This window comes from Passer domesticus, chromosome 6, assembly GCF_036417665.1.
Source record: "Passer domesticus isolate bPasDom1 chromosome 6, bPasDom1.hap1, whole genome shotgun sequence".
In the NCBI taxonomy this organism is placed as follows: domain Eukaryota; kingdom Metazoa; phylum Chordata; class Aves; order Passeriformes; family Passeridae; genus Passer; species Passer domesticus.
The window spans coordinates 29,767,441-29,787,209 of NC_087479.1; the positions used below are offsets into that span (position 1 = coordinate 29,767,441).

The 19,769-nt window shown below is 34.5% G+C and overlaps 1 protein-coding gene across 8 annotated transcripts in view; it reads right to left on the minus strand.

Annotated features, from left to right (window-relative positions):
* DPH6 (diphthamine biosynthesis 6) overlaps window positions 1-19,769 on the minus strand; it is a 194,660-nt gene that overhangs the window by 66,588 nt on the left and 108,303 nt on the right. The window lies entirely within an intron of this gene.

Here is a 19,769-nt window from a genome sequence, read left to right on the forward strand (position 1 = left end):
AAAACGGACTTTAATGAGTGGCCAGATTTACTACTGCAATGCAGTTACTTTGAGCGTCTTTTCCAAAATCTTCCCAGCAACACTCTGAAGACCTACTTTTTTTAACAGCAGCCAGCAAAGGAAACATTTATTCTTATTATTCAGACATCTCAAAGATTTTTTTTTTATAAAATCTTAATGCAAATATCAAAACTTTTCATCATCTTATGCTGCACTTCTCTAGAACGTCTGTGCATATCCTAATCAGTGAAACAGTAAATTTTATTCACTATCAAAAGAAAACTAAGTATAGAAGTGGGAAGTAAGGTGGGCGTAAGCAGCTTTGAAGTCAGCACAGGAAGAATTTTGCTAGGATTAACGACAGAGAAAATGGACTGTGCAAGGAATCTTTCAGAAGAATTTTGCAGAACTTACTGTATAAACTGTAAAAATTCCTCAGAATTAAGAATAATTAAAAAAGAAATCTGTGTCCCAGAAGACATGGCAATCAAACCATGTGACAGACCCATATGCAACTCCAAATCTGTCCTCATAACTGTCTGTGTCTCACAAAAGACTCACACATGTAACTATTGGAAGAGTATCTTATACAATTTGGCATACAAGTTCTATGATTAGCAGCTGAAGAGGGGGAGGAGGCAGAGAGGAAACAATATATCAACTGACACACATCAACTATTTAAATGGTTTAAAATACCTGAAATATTGTCTGATAATGCTACATATAATCCTGAATTTGGAAAAAATATATGAAAGCAATATTTTGGTTTATAGGAACAAATGGTCTTTTTATTTTTTTAATTTTTTTTACAGCGCTATTTTAAAATATGTGCCACTGAACAAGGGAGTCCAGCCAGCTACCAAGTGGCATACTGACAAGATGAGAAACAAATTCAGAAAGATATGATTCAGAAGGGCACAGGTTTGTTTTTAAAGCAAGCCATTCATTTTCACCTCTGCAAAGTGAAATCCCTGCATTAGTCAAAAACTCCAATGCAGGTAGTTTATACTTTTACAGGAAAAAAAAAAATCACACTGATGGTATTTCTTCCTTTTTATCCCCTGTTGAGCTGCTGGTTTTCCATGCATCACCCATGTTAATTATTAGGTAGACAGAAGAGCTGTTCAACCAGTTCACTTCCCCTATTCTTGAACAGATTGTTTGAGACATAATATGAATACTAATTAACGATAAAATATCTGTCAGTGTTTTGAAATACAGACCAAGATAGCACTTTCTTAAAGTATCCTGGACAGTTCTGATACAATTAGCCCCATTGGTCATAAGCAAGGTCACAAAAAAATCTCAGAAGGATTTGAGCAAAATTGGCACCACTTTTGGCTAAGATTCAGTGGGAATTTTGCAGTTTTTTAAAAACCAATTGAAAAAATCCCTCTGTTCCTAACATACTTGTTTGTATCTTAAGATGCAATTAATAGACAAACAATGTTTCCAACAAGCCACCATGTTATGGAAGGGCGGATGCAAGGGGAAAAGTGGGGGAAAGGATAAAAAAATGGCCACAGATTTGCAGGAACTGTATTGCAGGGGGACATAATTTAGAATAAGGGAAGGAGGAGGGGTATCTCTCTTCTCTTTTCCAGTGACTCAGTCATGAAAAGCAAGCATAAATAATCAGCAAGGACAAAGCAGCAAACCAGTACAAACACACTTTTAGCAGATTTCAAGACATTGTCTCTGGAATGTTTGAAGCATTATACAGAAAATTGTTAGCAGAGTAAAAGGCATTTAAAACAGGGAAGTCATCATACTATCTTGTTCACAGCACTGAAATCTTACAAGAGGAGCTGTCACAATGTATGGTGTCAGTACTTGTGTTGTGAAAGTGTTCTGCAAAACCCTGCTAGAACCTTGCAACAGTTTATCTTTTTGGAGCACTTATGAGGATAACAGAAGATCTTTCAGGGTGTAGATTCACAGTGTATCCAGCCTGGCCGACTTACATTATACAGGAAACAGCGTAGAAACAGAACTACAATATAAAAGATCTATATTGATCCTTAGAGGATCCAAATGTATACAGCGGATGTCTCACTGGTAATTTTGATTTCCACTGCAGATCATACACATATTTCCAGTGCTAAAATTTAAATAAAGACTTGAATGAAAGACAGCCCTGAAAACTCAAGCTTCATATTGCTGAGATGCTCACTTGTACATGTTTATTTCCAGTATTGTTTCACAGCAGTAAGCAGGTTATAAATGGGGCCTCATGTGATTCCACATTTCTTCCTGTTTTATTTTAATTTGTATCACTGAAAGTTAAATGAAAGGTGAGTCCTTATACGTTAACATAATAGTTTAGCAGTTGTTTTGCTCAGTCAGCACAACTGAAAATAATCAGGGAAATTCAGTGGACAATCAGAACCAAGAGGATAAAATGCATGATCTCACTGATAGAAAGCTAAGAGATTATTTGAGAATTGCTACATTTCACAGTGTAGCTGTCTTGCAGGGATAAGTATAATTTAGACCTTGGGCATGGCTTATACCAATAGAAAGCTGTATAGTTGCTTTTTTTCTAAGGTGCTTTCACTTATTAGAAAACAGAAGGAAAGCATCTATGGTATAATGGAAAGGAACAGTCAGAAGAACTGACTTGGTGCCACTTGGAACTATTCTATACCATGAAATAGTTTTTATCAGTATTCTGAGTTACCAAAAGGACACAACATATCTCCCACACATATATATATGTATATGTATATGTATATGTATATGTGTGTTTATGTATGTATGTATGTATATATGTATATACATGTATGTATATATGGGGAAAAGAAACAATGAGAAAATCGGACTTAATTGACTGAGGTCTAACTTAAGCTGCTAATGAGAAAGGAAAAGCTGCAACTATTGTTGTCTGGAAAGAAACAGAAGTGATAGGATACCTATAGATATGCACTGAGTTTTTATTAAAGGCCAAGAGCAACTATGAAAAGTTTATGAAACTTCCTGCTGATATTAAACCTTGCCAGTGATTAACTGACAATATAAAACTTGCTGGAAACTTCTAACAGAGGGATCTCAAACATTCACCTACAGACACTTAGGCAAATGCTAAGAGCTGCACCACAAATGCATGTTCAGGAGTCAATATGCAATCAGGCAAATCTTCGTTATGAATGCAGTTTGGTGTCTGAGTGACTGCTGCCCTTTAACAGGTCAGGCTGCACAAAAGGTTCAGTGACCCCCTGACCCAACAGTGACACGGCCCACTATTAGGCTGAGTCAATGTAAATAAGCAGAACTGACAACACACTAATAGGCTGCCTCTGGTCAGCCACGGGTACCTCTGACCTTAATGAAGACCTAAATCAATTAATACTCCAGGCAATAAAGACCTCTGGCTGATTAAGTTAGATAGAAATAATCTTTTCTAACGGGATTAAAGCTGCAAGGTGGTGAACTTTTTATTCAATATATGATAATCCTTTCTTCCTAGGGCCCCTCTTGTTTTAGATAATGATGGCAAAATTGCTTTTTGCAATGTGACATCTTTTATTCAACTGACTAGTATGAATAAACTTTTTAAAGGCATCGTTTAGAAAACAGTAATTGAAAAGCTTGAAGTTCATACTATGAAAACAAATTGTATCTGACTAACATGATTCTAATACACCCAACTCTCAATATAATTCATGTTTTTCTTAAACTGTTACAAATTTATAGTCTGAAAATTCCAGGAATAAATTCATAACACACAGTTGAGTTTGATACAGGCTTTCTTTGGAGAAAAAAAGTGCATCAGCAGGTTTATCAGTAGCTAAGGTATAAAGGATATATTCCTAAATACTACTACTACTACTACTAATTTTTATTATTACTTTGACTAAAATTTTTTGAATTTCTAGGACTCCACATATAGCTTAGTCAAATTAGTTTGCATATCATACTCAGATTTCCCTTTGGATAATTTTTTTTTCCTAGTTAGGTCAAAAAACCCCAGTAACAATTAATCAATAGCATATTATGGCTATTTTATTGAACTAGGTGTAACATTCCCACACTTTTAAAGGTTTTATAATTCAGTTTTCAGATGCTGTAAGTCCATTTTGTTAGTTCTCATTTTGGGATGGATGTTTCAATATGTATCTGATCACCTGAGCTACAAGACTACAGAACTCTTATCATTTTGTATTGATCTTCACTATTAAAATTTATTTTATCAATGTGTGTTTAAAATTTTTCTCTTTGAATTCATACAGTTAGGGGTTGAAAATTCATAGAACTTTTGTTTTTAACAAGAAGTAACAAAGTACTGCAATTTCATGAATGCTAACCTGGGGTTTGTTTTTTTTTTAATCTGCAGTTCAGGGAAACTAAGATACGTCATCCCACAAAGCCATATTTGACATTGAAAACAGTTTTGTAACGCTATCAGCACACCTAAAACTTTTGTGTATTTCCTAATTTAAATTATACCAAGGAGAAGTATCATGTCACACAGTATACAAATACCAAGCAGCACAAAATCTGGCAGTCCTTTAAACTCAACAGTGCATGTGAAGAAGCCACAATACTGTTATGAATGCTAAACCAACACAATGAATATCTCCTAATCATACTCTATACTTCCCAATTGTAAACACCTCTGCAATCCTCTAAAAATCAAATACCTCAAAAGGAGCCTATTGACGGTGCTGGGTTTACAGCAGGCAATCTCATCTAATACATTCCTGAAGGTCTGTAGTACCCTGAAGATTAACAAAATGCTAAAGGTTCAGACTTAGAGAGGGATGATCAGGTCAAAAACTTAAGGTAAGATCAAAGTATTGGCTTGAAACTAATCTTTTAAAAACTGTTCTATCAAAGAAAATTGTAGTAGTTGCACACATATTTTTGGCAGTGTGTTGGTTATTTGTAAATATTGATCAATGTCAAATCAATTTTATTCTGCTCTACAAGGACAGAAATAAAACCCCCACACTTCTGCTTTACAGAAGACAAAGATTCAAAACTTCAAAACCCAACATTTTCACAAAAAAGCCTACCTCAAAAACTGTCATTCGTACTCCAAGGGAGTATTAAACATAAATCAAAAATAAATGCAGCTTTTAAAGTCAGAAGCTGTAGTTATAAACATCTAGAAAGATTCCAGTAAAGTGGGTGAGAAAGGCTTGCTATCTAATACATCCATGTGGGCATGACAGACACCCAGTCTGAAATCATCTCCATGATTCTTGTTTTTGTCAACTTGGAATCTCCAATAGAGAGGGAGAAGAAATGGAGAAAATGGAGGTAAAAATATTCTTTACTTAATTTGCATGTTTCGGCCCGCGTGCTGTGCTAGTGCCCAGGGTACATATTGTTCCTTCCTGGAAAATTACAGTAGACAGCTTAAAGACTTAATTGCCATAGAGGATGAACTGTTCTCCCACATTCTGCAGGGTGCTTTTTCCTAAATATAAAAAGAGCAGTCTCCCTATTTTAAAATGAGCAAGCTAACAAGAGTATTAATCTTTGATGCATTTCTTCCTTGGGACAGTGGAATTCTAGTCTTCATGACTATTAATCTGCCACCTTTTACAAAGCCTACCATTCCTCTCAAGCTTTTGAAAAAAATCACAAGTTCTCACACAAGCACATTAGCAAATCTGCCAACTGTGAAAAATTGCAGAACACTTAGCTTTATGAACATACCTTATCTAAAAGATGGAGTAAAACCTCCAAACTGATTAACACTTCCTCATTTATTATTCATGTCACTTCAAATAAAGATGCCAAACACAACAAATTTTTTAAAAATGTACTCAGATGAGTCTATTCCTAAAAATCGGGGTTGGGATTGGGAATGAGCCACTTAAATTTGTATTTACTAGAGAAACTAAAGGCCTTGTCAGAATCCAGACAAACAAGGCAGAAAAGACTAGTATCCAACAGTGTAAAGTGCGAGAAATGACTCAGTGTGGACATGAACTCTTCAGCAATGGAAATACGACCTTTTTAGAAAATGCATATTATGTCTGCTGCAGGTGATTGTGTTTTTTAGTGAATTATATATGCAGAGATAAGGGAGAACAATGTTTATAATTCATATGGATTCTTAAAATATTTGATAAGGCATATCTGGAAATAATTTTTAACTCTCCTAAATATAAATGCTGTTAACTAGCTGATAGTCTGTGAGGAGAGAGTAATGAAAATGCCAATGTAACTGAAGTGGGGTGCCATAGGGATTGGTATTAGACTTGATTTTATTTAACATCTTCATTAAGTCAGTGAAAGAAGGGATTAACAGTATGATAATGAAACCCACAGAGGATGCTAAATTGGAATGTGCGCCAGTAGAAATAATAAAAATGGACACAGGTTTGAAATAAAGGCAGCAAATAAGAAAACCAGACAGCTTAGGAAAAACTAAAACTCATGCCAGAACATATGGCAAAATAATTTGAAATACAGATATTTAGAACCAGGGAAAAAATTTGACTGAAGACCTGCTGAACTGTTTATATTAAAAAATAACTGCTCTTTACTAGAAGCACAATCAGTATTGGACAAAAGAAGTTGCAGTTTCTGTTCCCATGACACTGGTCTAATCAAAGAATAAACTTTGTTACAATTCCACAAACTGGTATCATAACCTTTACAAAAAGTATGATTTCCATATTTCAAAGGGAAGTACGTAAAATTTCAGGTGATATCAAAGCTTTGGATGATTCTTCAGAGCTAACTTTTTTTTCCACGAGTTTTTAGATTTCTTCATTAACACTGTTTTTCAGTTTACAGCTCAGCATAGCAGCATTCAAATTATGATAAGCATCTTAATCTGCCAGGGTAACAAGGTAAAATTAACCCCCCCTCTGTTTTTACCCTTCTCTGCTAAGCAGAAAACATCTACAACTTACATGAGGTTACCTAAGCATTTATTTGGGGTTCCCACACAGCTCATTTGTGGTTTTACTATATAATCCTAAATTTATTTTCATAACAAAATGTTTATAAAATACCGCCAGAGAAAGATGTAGCATATTCTTGGCATATTCACAAGACAATCCTCCCTCATCCATTTCTACATTTTTCCTCTAGTCTTCTCTACAGTTTCTCTATAGTTTCTCTACAGTTTCTCTACAGTTCTCAGGAACTGGACAGCACATAAGGGAGAGGGGTTATAGGATAACTGTATCCATACACATAATATCTAAAGGAAGATAAAGACAAAAGATTAAGTGCTGTGATGTCCTTAGCTACGTGTTTATGTTATGGACTTTGTCTCTTCTACTTTTATCCTTAAGCATACAATCTACTTAGAAAGGGATTTCATGATCTCCTTCCCATATTAACTGAAGCTTCTACTGACAATTTCCACCTAAATCACCAGTTCAGCTATCACTGCAGTGATAAAGTAATTCAAGGAAGCACAGTAGAAATGTCTAGATTTAAGTTTCTATTAACAATAAGCGTGGTACTGCTTAAGGCTGCACTACTGTTGTGGAATTCAGCATCCAAAGAGAATCAAGACTGCAGTCATAAAATCCGATAAAGAGTGAGTTGGTTTTTTTTTCCCTTTCCTACCTGTCTACAGTCCTTATTCATGCCAACTGTCAAATAGCTTAATGTGATTATAAACAGAAGAGGGACAGATAGGCAGAGAAAATACTCTGTACTGAAAAGTGAAAGCTGTTCATCACACGACAGTAATTCACAGTGTATGAAACACATTAACACCGTGACATTCTATTCTTACAGAAAAGATTTTGTTCCCAGCCTTCACTTGGCTTAATATTCTTACTTGAAATATGCTGTTCATGATTGTCACTGGCTACTTTAAGAGCGTTTTTGATAACTGGGAGATGAGAAAGAAGCACTTGCATAAAACCAAGAACCAGATAACTGAACACAAGTTAACTATAACTACAGTAAGCTAAAAGTAAGAGTTCTTGTTCTATCCATAGAGTGTGGTTTTGGTTTTTTTTTGCTTTTACCCATCCTCTATGTATACCTACTGTCACATGGATTTTACTTACATCTAGGACTACCTAAGCAATAACCAACACTAAAAGAGTTTAATGTATGACAAAGATTATTTAGTGCAGAAGTTCAATTTATAATAAGTATAATCACCATTTCCCAGTGGAAATGAAAGGAGACTTGTTTATGCAGCTAGATGTACCTGTACAATATATACAACAATGCGTATAAAATATAACATACATGACATACAGTATTTATCACAATCCTCAGCCTATTTATTCATATTTCAGTGATAATACTTCCTTAAATAGCAAATATCTTTCTCTAGGGATACATCTTTCAATGCAAATTTGCAAGTCAAGTTTTGATTATACTTATAGAAACTGAAAGTTTCAACAAAGATATACATACATACTTAATATTCTTTTATTTATTGTATGATTAAATACTGACCTTTTATCAGAATTGCAGTGTGGACAACATCCTTATATAAAGTAACATTAAATTCCTAACAATGCAATAAGGCAGAGTTTACTACGGAGCTTTCAGGGGGTAGACACTCAAGACTGGCAGCACTTCAAGGAAAGAATTTACCTATTGATAAAGTGGTAATTGCATTTCAAAATTAAATTTCCGTAACAAATTTTATTTTAATTCTGATTAGTAATTAGACTATAAATGTATTCTAATTATATTCTGTACAGTAATACATATTAATCTGGGTATGTAGTTACTATCTTGCATTATACATTTTCCTTTTTTTTGGGGGGGGTACTTTTTTGTTTTTGTGTACATTCAATTTGTTCCTTTTGGTACTCATTTTCATGGAAATTTCTAAATGGTTTAAAAGGATAAAAGTTGACAACTGGAAATTGCACTATAGTGACAGTATATTAGTAAGTACAAAGTTACTAATAAAATACGTGTCTCGTGTTGTCCCATGCAAGCTGCAGCCATGTTTCTATCCATCTCATATTACTAATCAGTGTCAAGAACCTGTGCCTGCAAATTTACTACGTGCTTAGCCTTTTGTTTGCATTATTAATAAAAGTAATTATAATTGCAGAGTCAAGCCCTCTGATATAGAAAAATGGGTAGAAAGCCAAGTGTTGAAACAAAAAGGGGCTAAATAAGAGGAAGGGAGGGGCAGACTGCAGCAAAGAATAATCCAGCAATTAGGTTAATCAGCTGCAATATTGCTGAGACCCAGGTTCAAATCCCTTCTTTGGTATTCTCCTTTTGCCTGATAATGACAGTGCTGTTATGACAACGGGCACTCCAGGAAGCACATCTCTTAATATCTTCTACTGGAACTGTTCTGATTTGTTTAAATAAATTCATGATCTTGGATAATATAGGATGGCATGATCCTGCTCTATGATGAAAAGTATCAGTTATGTGCAAAATCTTTACAATGAACATTAAATCAAAACTAGTACACGACTGACTAGGATTTCTATCTTGATAGTCTAACGTTATCCAGAAAGGAAATGACAAACAGTGCAAACAGCTATGAGATGGTCATTGTTACCTTACAGTTCTTTAAATGATAAGCATTTAACACTATGAAAGACGCTTAAGATAAGCTTTACACTACAGAACATTCAGGCAGATAATTCTGTATGAACAGAGTTTTTGTGAAATATTTAGGCTAAGTCAAAAGACACAAGATGACAAAATAAAAACCATGTTGGGGAGGGAGTTTTTATCACATTTTTGAAAATAAAATAAAAATGCTTACACATGCTTAACATGAACACGAGATGGGATCAAGAAGTTCTCTTGGATGTATAATGGTTAAAACTTAAGCACAGAAATAATGAATTAGAAACAATATCCATGACATCATTATCAGAAAAGCTTTCAATTTTAATTTGAATTTTACAAATAAACAGTAGATTATCTCTTCAAAAACAGAGGCTGTATCAAAGGCTGCAAATTATGCCAAGAACAGTTTAAGTATCTAATATTGCATTTTGAGCTAAAGGAAATTATAGGTATGTTACTGAAAACATAACCTTGTATGACAATGAAAATGTCTAATATTTTGCTTGTTCAGCCCAACAGAATGAACTTCTAACTATCAGCTAAACAGTGCACAGTATTTCAAAAGTATGCAAAAATGCCAAAATTTTCAGTGATGAAAACTCTCATATAAATTTTACATTCTATTTATATGACATAAAGATTGAAGTTGCCTGACTTGACCGTTCGTCTACGAGTTTTAAGTTATATTTTAGGATTTTGTGAAAAGAGTGGGTTTTGTTGTTAAAAAAAGTTTGGGCTAAGTTCAATCAGCACAAATTATTTGTTACCAAGTCCAGTGAGGCATAGTTAACACACAGCATCTTTCAGTGAGTGATTCCACAGTTCACATTTGGCAATGTAACTGCTCACAACTGACTCCAAACCTCAGAGCTTCTGACATTCAGGTCTCAATCAGTTAACTCATATAGCTCTCCAACAAAAAACAATCACATGTTTTTGCAGAAAAATTATCACATGCTGATAGTGAATAATTAAATGTTCAAATCGAAGAGAAATGAACTGTTTCTGTGATGTATGTTTTGAACTTCTAATAGCTATTGTGATTCTTCAGAAAAATAGTTGTGTTACAATCAGGAAGGGCACTAATAGGGAATGGAGAAGGGTATAAAAGAGTAATGCCTGTATATGAAGAAAGGTGGAGAAAAAGAGTGTTTCCAACTGCTATTTTCATATTGATTTTAACGCTAACTAAATGTCATATATGTTTATGTAAAGGAAGGTTTTTCACTGCATAGCCTGACCTTGTAAGGTGATGTAATACTTTGATTTTATGCAAACTTCAGTAAACGCATAAATTGCACCTTGCAGAACTAGGCTCTGTATGCAGAACAAGATAATAGTGAAATTTAAGTGAAATATGCTGTTTAAAACATCCTTAGAAAACAATAAATCAGCTCAACACCTTCCCAACACAGGAAACTGAGAGTTAACCAGTGTACCCAATTTTAATTTTTTTTAAAGGAGGAATAAATCTGCTATAGGGAGCTGCTTTGATAGACCTTTGAAGGTCTTCAAAACTCTTGCTAATATGTTATTCTCTCAAAAATATTCCCATAATTCTGCTGTCTCCCATAATTCCTTGCCTCGAGATTCATCTGTCAACTTTGATGCATCTTTTAAAGTACCCCTCCAAGCCTAAAAACCATGACTACAGACCACAGAAGAGAACTCTTTGCTTTGAAACTATCTGATCAATCAGAAGATCATTTACCTGCAAGCATTATTTGGTGAAGCTAAAGCGGCACATCAACCAGCAGCATCTGAAGGCTGAGGCAGCAAAACATCAACAACAAATTGTCATTGGCATTCCATTTATGAACCTTCAAACAGCATCAGATCTTTTCCATGGGAAACCAGATCAGGTCAGACTGGAGCTGAATATTTCTTAACAAGCTAACCATCAAAAGAACTTACGTTTTGAATAAAAAGGCTATCATTTGTTGATTTGAATATCAAAGGGATCCACTGCAAACTCCCAGTCTAGAAAAACCTCCCTAAGCTACACCAGACAGGTGTTTAATAATCTATTATTAAGGCACTATTTTAGGTTACTCAGAATCATAAAAAATAGCTGTAACTGTGAAGCTGCAAATGGGACTGCACAAAGAAATGAATGCTATTAACATACTATTAACAATTCAAAAGAATGAGTTGACATACCAATCAAACTTGTTAATTGACTGTCAATGGCCTGTCCCTGAATATACAACATGACTGCATTATATATTTCAAATGCTGACAGGAAGACAGTTTCATTTGCATTAACTTCATAAACTGATCAACAACCAAACTGCCACATACATTTATAATGGGAAGCTGAATCATTTCAATATTCATGCAGCTCTGTAATTGTAAATTAAGTGCTGGCAAACAATACAATACTGTACATACTCTAAAATATCCCAAATTTCTCTGACCTACTTTCTTTCTTATTTTAAAAGAGCAGCGGAAAAAAGTTGTCTCTTACGGGGATGATTATTACTTTAATTTATGGTTGATGCCTTAGGCAAAATTTGTTTGCAACCTAGTTTGCAACCAGTGTTTTTAACTCTGGATGGATAACTGGTCCACAGTATATGAGGCACACAAGGTGATGTAAAATTTTTCTTGCTTTGGTTCTGTGAAGTGTAAATATCATTAAAATACGGAGTAAATCTGCAAAAAACTAAAGTGAATGAAAATATGTACTATTTCCTTGCTATGACACAAAGCAGATGACAGCAGTGAAACCACTGAAACTTTCTAATTAGACATTGAAACATGTAATTTTAAGTGGAAAGTACTGTTCTTGCACACCCTTCCCTGTGTCCTAGAATTTACTGCCCTCAGAGGTCCTGTCAATATAAAGTATATTTCCTAAAAATATCTCATAATTACACCCATTCAGTTTCATTGGGCTTGACAGTGATAGTAGCTGAAATGGCTGTGATAGTGCTGCCATTTTAGCCAAATGGTTAGTCAGACATACTCTGAGCAAAGTCACAAATCACAAGAGTTGAGAGCAAAAGTGCTTGTGGCACTTCTGTATTTCTGCACATATTTATGCAGCAGAAATGACCAAGGGCTGATAATAGGAGGAAAATGACACAAAGAATTCCCAATAAAAGGCATAGGTGAACATTCTTCATTTTTCTGGTTAATATCCAATCCTGCAACACTTAATAGCTTGCACTTCTGCTTGCTGAAAAATACAGTTCTATCTAAACTAACACAGAAGCTGTCATTAATGACTGCATGCATGAATATCAATTTGTATGCCTTAACCATATAATAAAGATATGAAAGAAGAAATTTGTTTTTATTTGTTCTTGAAGTGCTATTGGCATATTTGTCACTGTTTATACAGAAATAGTAATATTTCAGTCACTTTGAGAATTGAAGAAATAAAGCTAAACAGGAATGTCATAAATGAGGATTAAGTCATGTGGGTCTGAAAGTGTTCCACTGAAAGCTAAGTAGTAATTGATCAAAAATTCCATAACTGTCAGGTCAGTCACGTTCCCTCTATATCTGTATGACCTGGAGGTAGTATAAGTTTTAAACATATCAACTGTAAATGCACGCTGTCTTCTTTTCCCCTCTTTTATTACTACTACTTCCACCCTGTCAATCCAACAGTCACTTCCCTGCCTTAAAAGTTATTGCAAGAAAGAGCGAAGCACTACACACCAGCATAACCATACAGATATGATATAAACGTCCAATGAATCTGCAGTCATGGCAATCTTCTCCTGCATTTCCTTTCAGATAAACAATAGCAGAGGACAATTTCTCTGCTACCTAGGTGAGCTGCTATATTTTAGATTTTATTATTTTGTAAGACTGAGGAGCAAAAAATATTCACATTTATTGTTCTAGCAACTGCAATTGAAGAGTAGAAAGACTAACAAATGGAAATATAAAATCTTTAGAAAAACTGAATATAGAAGCCACTGGGGTGATGCCAGTCCCAAATCATGCTAACTGGTAATCATGAAAGATTACTTATACTACAAACTAGATATTAGCTTTGATATTTTCCCTGAAGTATAAGCTGAGTAACTGTCATACTGAATAACATCATATGATGGGTACTGTTAAGTTCTTACACTGACAAAACAAGGATCATTAAAGCTTCAACATTCTTTCAGATAATCAATGTAATATAAGCAGTATGTGATTAAAAACATCTAAGACATGAGAAGTGTCAAGGTAAAGAACAGCTTATTACTCAAAGGATGTAGCATCTATAAATCCAGCCACACTTGAAGGAGCTGGTCATTTATTACTGCTGCTAATGGTAATACACAACTACAGTGAATTCAGTAATTCATGCTTCAAGATTTATAAACTTTGATCATAAAATATATACATATACACAGCTAAAATGCATGCACATATAAATATTACTGTAACAGAAATGGTGTGATGTATGTTCATGTTTCAAAAAGACACTTGATTAATTCTAAGAAGCTACAGTTTGTCTGCAGTGCTTCAAAATTTACATTTGAAATAGTGACATTCTAGTTTACTCAAACAAACATTTTCAATGAAATTTTCACCATATTAGCTGAAATCTTTGAGATCCTAAATAGCCTGCAGCCAGCATAGCTTTTGTAGGTGGGATAAAACTCTTGTTCTTGGGAAGAATAAAACTTTCTATTATGCAGATGAAGTCTCATCTGTGTGGGAAATGGTGCTTTCTTGAAGATCAGCATGAGACTAGAAAACTAATTTGGACACAAAACTTGATTATTACAGAACTCATGATCATTATCTTTTAATTGGATGGCAGGCTCCTCAAATTTAGCTGTCTGTAGAAAGCTCACAAAACATTATGGACATTTTATAGGACAAAAAATCTTAATACAAATACTGAGCTGCACTAGACTATTTGTTTTGCATGAGGATGGGGAGTATAAGAAAGGTGTAACCAGAGTTTTTGTTGAGTGCATTGCTGTCAGTTGCTGTGTGATTAATGGCAAGATCAGGACTTGACTGCAGAGGTAGAGGGCTTCAACCAAATAACCTTATTCCAAGTTTGTGAGAAAACAACAAGCAGCTTAACATAAACCTGTCTGCATTTGCTATTTTTACAGAAAAATTGAAACAAACAAGTAAAACAATTATTGTAACAAATTTATAGTAACAAATAAAGAATTTTAGTGGATTAGATGCCTAACAAAGATATTCTAGTTTACATTACAGTCTTCTTTCCACTTCCACAGAAGAAACAATAAATCACTATTGCAGCTCTTAAAAATAGAGTAAATAAAAATTTATATTAAATAGTTCCCCCAGTTAGATTTAAAAGAAGAAAATATTAAAGGCATAAGGTCTTCCAGGTTCCTGAGCAGTTGTGCAATATCAGTCCTCATTCTGAGTGTGAAACTACAACAATATTAGCACATTGGCTTATACTTTCTTCTCACATACAGGTGCCAAAGAAAGTGCAGGAAGAATAAAGAAGCAATTTCATAAAGCTAGAATATGCCTTGTATTAAAAACATAGTTTTAGTACTAGTTAATTACTGAAAAAAGTGGAGTAGCATAAGTAGGAAAGTAAATTATCAATGATTTCAACTTCAATTTTAGTATTACCACATAGGGAGACAAGCAAACACTCACATATACACAATATTAACATATTTGAGATTAAAACTTAAGCACTGATCAGGAAAAAATTCAGGATACATATGGAAACTTCAGATAGACTGGATGACAAGTAAAATATGAATGCATTTGCATTGTAAGTATACATTTTTATTTAGGAAGAGTTACCCAAACTTATTAGCAGGACATTTAGAGTTAGGACAAACACAGTAAAACAATCAAATTAACAGATTTCTGCAAAGTTTTATTGCTTAACTTTAATGTTAGAAGACCTTTTATTTTTCTCCAAAAAAATCCTTACAAATTCTTGATATTGTTTTCCAATTGCTACACTTAATCTTCTTAGTATATAAGGGATTTTTTCTGAGATGAGTTACAAAAAGGCAAATTTGAAGTTTCTACCTGCAGCTACTTCTGATTTATATTACGTGTATCTCTACCACTTTTTTTCCTGAAGGCTCTGCAACTCACTGTAGAGGTAAGTGATTTTAAAATTTTTTTCTGAAACTTACTCAGCAATTAGGGGAAGTAAGTATAAACAACGTATTTCAGCACGGAGATTATTTTTTCTTAATTTATCAGGCATTTTATAGGATAAAGTTGGGACAAAGAATGTTTTGTATCCACTGAAAACTTGCCATCATCCTATCACCATCAAGCTAATTTCACATTTCATTTATTGAATTCAGATTTATTGCTACCTTTTCAGAATTTCAGAAAAAAATAACCTTGCAGACTTGTTACTGTTACAAAGAAAGCTGGAACTTCACACAATCTGAGCCACAGGCAGAGTTGACTTAGATTCTTAAGGCAATTCCTCAAATACAGAATAAGATCTGACAGATTCTTTCATAAGAGGGAAAGGCCTGGAAAGAAAATGTTTGGCAAATGTTTAGTAAGCTACTCATTTAAGGAATACTCAAATCCTCTCCATCCCACTAGTAGAAGACTGCTGTGACTGTCTCTAGAGGACCAAGTCCCAAATAAACATATCTTATAACTCTCCCCTTTTAACTTTATATGCTCTTTGTCCAAGGACTGAGATCAATCTAAAAACTCTGGAATTAATATATATACTTGATAACATTTGTCGAAGTTCAATTTAGCATGACTAATAAAATTTTAACAAAGTTAAACCAGCAGGAAATAAAATCAAGAGTGTCTCATCTGAGTTTGTATCACAGAACAGTTGCAACCTTTGCAACCCCTACGACCCCAACATGACACAAAGTATATCAAACATTACTCAGTGATACAGTTGCCCTTAGTGCTAATATATTATTCACTGCCCTCATCCCAGCCTTCTCAGGAATCCCATCCTGTTCAGTTATGATTATGACAATCCCCTTTCCACAGAGGCAGGGAGCTGGCATGTATGCAGAGAAGTAAATAGAAGCCTCTTCTGCTTGTGGATTAGTCTCAACATTGCCAATCTTGCTTACTGGGCATTTCACCCTGATAGGAGTAGTTCTCAGGTCAAACCCAACAGACAAAAATCTCAACAATTTAGGGCTTTTAATGACCAGTTTTCTACAGGAAGAATGTAATTGCAATTTCTTTCTTAATATATTTCTTTGTTTCTTAATTTCTTTATATATATATTCATGACTTTTACTGTCATGAAATTAGACTGTTGCATAAGTCTGGCTGTTAGAGATCCCAAAGCGATGTTGATCATCTCTATCAGCTCTGTTTGACCTTGGATTGCTAAGACATTGAAGAGTGACTCTTTCTCCTCTGCAAGCTAAGAGGGTTTACTTCTATCACAGAGGCACTGGGTTTGCCTATCCTAACTGGAAAAATCTGAATGAACCTAAAGATAACTACCTGCAGGTGCATAAAATTAATATATTAGACATCAACAGAACTAGCCTGCCTTCTTGCACAAACTAAGTATGCCACAGAATTTAAAGTGTCTCATAACCAACTCTAAAGCTTGATGCAACTGTGGTCCTAAAAGGTTAATTATGGTTTTAATCCATCTCCATGCATACAAATTGGCCATTTTTCTAGAGTTCTGAGACTCCATAAAAAGAAAAATTAACAATGAGAGAAATATAGTAACACAGAAATTTGCAGAGAAAGAACCACTACAATTAAACAACTTTCCCAGGTCTGGAAAGGAAGTCTTGTATTTGAAACAGATAATCAAATTATTTCAGTGAGCATCCCAAGATTTTTTAACCTTTCATGTCCCACCTTACCCAGTTAGATCTTTTAGCCCAGACTGTCTGAATTAGCATTAAAACAATGTACAGATGTCTAACATGAGTCTAGTAACAGTAACATCATGTGTTTTGGAACACGGCAGGTGACAGTCCTAATTAGATTACTTTCTTATTTTGTCCTCAAAACGATACTTAGCTGTAATTTATTCAAGTATATTAAAAACATTTTAATTCACAGCAAGGATTTCATAGTCAGGAAGCTTTTCCTGAAGGTTATGTGACTAATAGCTCTGGGGACTTAAACAGAACGTTTATTTACAAATGCACATAGTATCACCCAGAGCTCCAGAAGTCACTCTGTCAGTAACACTTAAAGTTATTCTAGGGGGACACCGGAGTTTAGTCTGCAGGACAGCTGAGTCATTTGATTCACAGCTGACAGAGTACTGCAGTGTAGTCTAAAATCTCACAGTTAAGTCAGAATTGTTATGCATAATGAAAGGAGTAACCCAGTTTGAAAAAAGGACATAACATACTAGTTTTAAACTTTCTTTATAAATTCACAGTAGAAGTAAACAAAGGTCCTATATTGATGAAACCCTAAGCCTTTCAATATCCAACGATCTGACAGTATGATCTCTGTGAGATACTATTGCACTGTTCATGCAACCTAAACCACTATGACATGCTAAAATGCAAGCCCACAAGTAACATCAGTTTGTATTAGTTTGATCCTCCTGATACCTGAGGTCCTGAGAATTCATCACCTAAATAATACCTAAAATAACCTATGAAAATACACACAATGTTGCTGTCCAATGTTTATTTCATGTGCATCTTTAGCAGAAATTAGATCCTTAAGTGGAAGACTATCACACCTGAAATTCCTGCCAGAAGTCCCAAAACTGCATAAGTTTTCTTTGTAAGATCCCCTCAGTACTTCAGGCCTTGTTCATATGCACATGCTTCAGACCTGCCCATGCTAAACATCTCTGGATACTCCCTATAACTAAGTGGTGACATGATCTACAAACTATGAGCTCTCTGTGTCTTCTGCCACAATAAGTTCACAATATATTAATGTCTTTGTTCAGCTGACTTAAAAAAACTTACTACAAGATAGCAAACTGGAGAAATCCGACCTAAAGTGTACTTTCTGAACTCAGTTCCATGGTGCAATTCTATGGAGCAACAGAGTCTTTGGTATAGCTGCTTTTTCAACTGAAACAAAAAACTGAAATAACAACAGACTGTGAAATGAAAGTTACAGCTATGGCATCACCTACTACAGTGCCACAGGGAAGTTTCCCTTACATCTATACGTATGGCAGAAATTTAATTTCTTATTTTAAGTGAGTGCTATGAGGAATCTCTTTCAAACTAATAAAATATTTTCAGTTGCAAACACAGACTTCTTGAAATTATACATAGTAATCAATTGGACTCCATGAGTTAAAATTACAGTTTTAATTACAAGTAAATCTCACAAGTGTATGCCTCAGTCCCCATTACAAAACAATGAATATTTTTAAAATAGGTCAAATAACTCGAAAGCATCCCAAATCTTTCAGGATAGTATTGCTGAAAGTACTGCAATTATGTTAAAGTTTTCAAGTTTTTTTTTAACTAATTATTATAACGTGATCTGAAAGCCTGAGTAAAGGTGAAGGATGGAATATAAATTTCTGGTTTTGCCTAACCATAAGCTTTTTAAAGTGAAGCTTAAAAACAGTACCTTTATGGATCTTCCATGTACTGTTTATTTTGTGAATATATTTTGAAGGCAGTAGCTTTTACACCACTACAGCTGAAATGAATATTTATCTTTAGCACTTAAATGGCTATATTTTCATCACTTTTTTTTAGGGCCACAGTTGCATCAAGACATAGTGATAATCAAAATCTTAAATCAGCTAGCATACCTGTAGCTATCAGAAAACCTGCAACATTCATACAGAATATTCCGGTGAGAGAAATGTGAGACAAATGTGAAAAGATACCGCCCCTCCCCGCCAAAAAAAAAAAAAGTAATTGAGAGTTCTCATTTTTGAGTTATTATTAAACTGCTAAGAGCTAAATGCATTTTTCCTGAGAAAACAATCTCTTTCCAAAAACAATTCAGTAGAATCCTAGGTACTAAACTGTTGAGGAAAGGGAGTTCGTTTCCTATGAAATTCCTCTGAATCTTTAAAAGGCTTTGGACAAAGTCTTACAGTGATTCACATGTGATATAAATTTCAAAAGTCTGTGCAAGTCATTTGAATGGGAGTGGAGCAGAAAAAAAAAATCAAGTTACATAAACAGGCTTATAATTTTTTAACTTCTTTTTTTTTTCACTTTCTTCTGTCCATAAATTTTATTCTGTATTTATACATCTCCAGACATCTGTCAGCTCATCCAGAGTAGAAACTTCACACACACTTGTGACTATTCACATCTCAGACATGCTCACATCATCAGTACGTATCAAGCCTAAGATGCACACACAGAAGAGACTTCTACTGTAAGACTTCCCTAGAATG